The sequence below is a fragment of the Physeter macrocephalus genome, chromosome 9 (assembly GCF_002837175.3).
Source record: "Physeter macrocephalus isolate SW-GA chromosome 9, ASM283717v5, whole genome shotgun sequence".
NCBI classification, from domain to species: Eukaryota; Metazoa; Chordata; class Mammalia; order Artiodactyla; family Physeteridae; genus Physeter; species Physeter macrocephalus.
In genome coordinates, this window is record NC_041222.1 from 85,824,558 (window position 1) to 85,828,584 (window position 4,027).

Here is a 4,027-nt window from a genome sequence, read left to right on the forward strand (position 1 = left end):
TCTTTTGTAAGATTCCATATACATGTGTTAGCATATGGTATTTGGTTTTCTCTTTCTGACTTACTTCACTCTGTATAACAGTCTCTAGGTCCATCCATCCACCTCACTACAAATAACTCAGTTTCGTTCCTTTTTATGTCCGAGTAATATTCCATTGTATATATGTGCCACATCTTCTTTATCCATTCATCTGTTGATGGACGCTTAGGTTGCTTCCATGTCCTGGCTATTGTAAATAGAGCTGCAATGAACATTTTGGTACATGACTCTTTTGATAGTGTTTAATTATGAGTCTTCTTGGGATGTTTTTCTTCTCTTTGTTTTCTTTTCTTACACTTGCTTTTAATAGCATCACAGTATCTTAGAAAGAAAAGAAAATTTCAAGGCTGCATAGTCACATCTTCAAGATCCAACCTCCACATCTTATAAAAGATGCTGATTGATCCAGGTAAACGAAAGTTCACACATAATCTTTTTTTCTTTTTAATTTTTATTGAAATGTAGTTGATTTACAATGTTGTGTTAGTTTCAGGTGTACAACAAAGCGATTCAGTTATACATATATGTTCAATGTATAACTATACATATTCTTTTTTTAACATTCTCTTCCATTATAGGTTATTACAAGATGTTGAGTAGAGTCCCCTGTGCTATACAGTAGGTCCTTGTTGGTTATCTATTTTATATATAGTAGTGTATATCTTTGCTGATAGCCAAGAGGGCTGTGTGTGGTGCCAGTTACGAGCCCCTGAGCCGCTCGTCTCACTGGCCGGCCTGCTGGAGACGGCCAGCTGCATTCTGACCCACACAATTGGAATCGTGAAATACCAGGCAGCCACCTTTAGCCTGGTACCCATCTGCTGACCCACTTGGCCTGCTGGGTCCCTCAGCTGGGAATTTGGAGCAAAGCTGTCCCTTGTAGGACACAGGAATCCCCATGTTTCCCTAACGAGGCCCTCTGTGGAGCTGTGCTGGGCAAAAAGTGAAGAAGGCCTCTGGTTGCTCTGCTAAACCCAGAACGTGAGAGCTGAGTCCATGAGGGTGAGACCACATCGTTGGCTTAATTAGAGCAGGGCTGGGGACTCCATGGCACAGTCACTTTGATCTCCCCCCAGCCCCCCATTAGTCAAGTTCTCTCCACTGAGACTGAGACCCAGCGTCACTGGGGTCCGTGGGTTGACTAAGGACATATTTGATGGAGCTAACCTGGTCATTATTTGCCCCAGAAATAAAGTGTAAAAATGCAGTTTTCTTCCCAAAACAAGAGATGGTATATTCACTTAATTATGGTATTTTCCCCAGCACCATAGTGTTAGCTACCCTCTTCATCACATCACATCATTACCATTGCTTTTTTGTGATGAAGACATTTAAGATCTGATTATGGTATTTTTAATCACACATTCTTAAGGGTGGATGGGCATCTCTTGCAGGTGTAAAGTCCACAAACCATGTGCGCACGTGTGTGTGTGTGTGTGTGTGTTAACCACAACCAGACTTCTTAAAAAGTAGAGATATGTCCCTCCTGGTAAACATACTCATTAGCTGCCATGAGGGAGCCCAAGCAGCATGCTGAACCCGGGGGCTGGAGCAGCGTGCTGCTCTGCGCTTGGGAGCTGCACAGGGTTGCATGTGTGGTCATTTGGCACCTGAAGGCAGAGAGGGGTCCCAGACAGAGGCTACCCCACAGCTGCACCAACCCTGCAGGGCACATGCCTCCTCCCCGAGGGTGTGGCTCAGGCTGGGAGTGTAATGTGTCCTTTACGGTATTATTGTTACCAGAAGATATATATTTTTTTACTATTATAACATCCCTAACAGTTAATTTTTCTCCAGGCAGAGTATTTCCAGCTTTCTATCAGAGAACTATGGAGCTGTTTGCTTTTTCTACAAGTGCCTTTGGCCACTGTATTACAATAGCAAAACATGCTCACTGTGGAAAAAACAGATGGGAAAATCCTATCATCCGGAGGTAAAGCCACTGTCGATGCTGTGCTACATGTATGTGTCCTACTAAAGTCACCCACCAGTACTTTCCCTGTGAGTACTCATTGATTCCCATCTTTATCCTACAACCTGGAGACCCTTGTGTTGTCCTGGACCACCAGCAGCAGTACGGTTGTTGACAGCAAGAAGTATGGGTTGGGGAGAATGAGAAATGCAGCATCCTGGCTGTCGTGGTCAGCTCTGGCCGCCACAACAAAATACACTGACAGTTATTTCTCACAGTTCTGGAGGCTGATGTCCGAGACCAAGGTGCTGTGTGGTTGGTTGCCGGTGGGGGCTGTCTTCCTGCTTCCAGACAGCTGGCTTCTCACTGTGTCCTCCCGTGGAGAGAGAGCTCTGACGTCTCTTTATAAAGGCATTAATCCCATTGGGGGGGCCCACCCGGGGTGGGGGGCCCACCCTCATGACCTTGTCTAACACTAATCACCTCCCAAAGGCCCACCTCAAAGTATCATCGCATTGGAGGTTAGGGGTTTAACATGTGAATTTTAGGGGCACACTCAGACCACAGCTGTGGCCCCACTCTAGCCCTGCGTTCCATCAGGATTCCCGGGTGTCCGTGTGTGCACTGATTTTAGAGAAGCACTGCTATAAGAGGTGTCTTTGTACTAAATTTGTTGAAATCATTACACTGAGCCCATAACTGTGGCATCTTTTCTCATGCCCAGGCTGCCTGATAAGTAGGCAGTATTCGCTGCAGGCTGAGGATGTCCAGCCACTCACTTCTGTGCAAGAACCACATGCAAACCCCGGGAGGTCTCTCCTCAGCAATTTCACTTGAGAAAACAGGTTGCTGATTGTGTGCTTGTGCAGGGCAGCCACTGAGAGAACACGCACACACACACCACACACACAAACACCACACCACATATGCACCACATACACACTACACACCATGCACAACACCACACGTGTTTTCTGAGTCTTTCCCTTCTTTCCTTTCTCTCCTTCTTTAATAGTATTTTGTTCTACTTCCGTGAAAGCAGTATATTCTTGTCTTTTATGTGGGACACCAATGGGGTTGGGGGAACTAAGTGGAACGCCAGTGGGCTTGGCAACTTTGAGTTCCCCTTTAGAGTGATCTTGCTGGGCCATTTTGTTGGTGAGACTTTCCTCCTGGGCTGGTCACATGGGTCAGGAAACATCCTCCCATCCTCTGTTGGCAGGCAGAGGACTGGCTGCCAGGACTCTGGGGGCTGGCAGGGAGCACATATTTTCACCTGATATCCCTGAGTTCACTTTGGCACCACTCCTTCAGCTGTGTCTCTCCCACCAAGAGAACCCACTGGTCACCTCTGGGATACGAGGTGGGTCACCCAGGGCAACGGGGTGGGGAGGGAATCTAGGGTGTGATGACTTCATGAACAGACTGCACGGCCCTCATAGATGCCATGTGTCTACCTCACGGGGCGTCTGGAGCTGCTGGGTCCCAGGCCTTTAGGATTTACGGCTGTAAACCAGTTGGTTTCCACTTCCGCAGTGCTGGCCAGGATCCTCCGGGTGTGTGAGCCTGTAAGGGCGGCCACCACTGCCCCCTCTCACTTTTAGAGCTTCCAAACATTTCTTATTGTTCCCTCTTTTGTTTTCCCATAATTAAAAAAAACCTTTTGCTATCATTTTAACGGCTCTGTCAGGGAGTGAAATTTCATGCAGATGTTCAAACTGCTTGTTTGCCTGAGAGTTGAGAAGAGTTCATTTTAAGTTTGCAATGCCACAAGGATGGTTCCTTTGAAAACTTTTTGATTTAGTAAACTGACAAAATGCTGTGTAAATCTAGCTTTCTGCTTTAAACGTGAATTTCTAATCTTGACAATGTCTCTGCAGTTGTCATTGCACGTTCAGAGTTATTTCTACAATATTTCTCTGCCTTTGTCGTTGGAGTTTGAGAATGAGAACACTTGCGCCTGGTTGGACCCCGCCACTTTACACCATGGATAGGGAGCAGTGGTAAATGTGCCCTTGATCAGGATCTAAAAGGATGATTTTTTTTTTTTTTTTTTTTTTGTGGTACGCAGGCCTC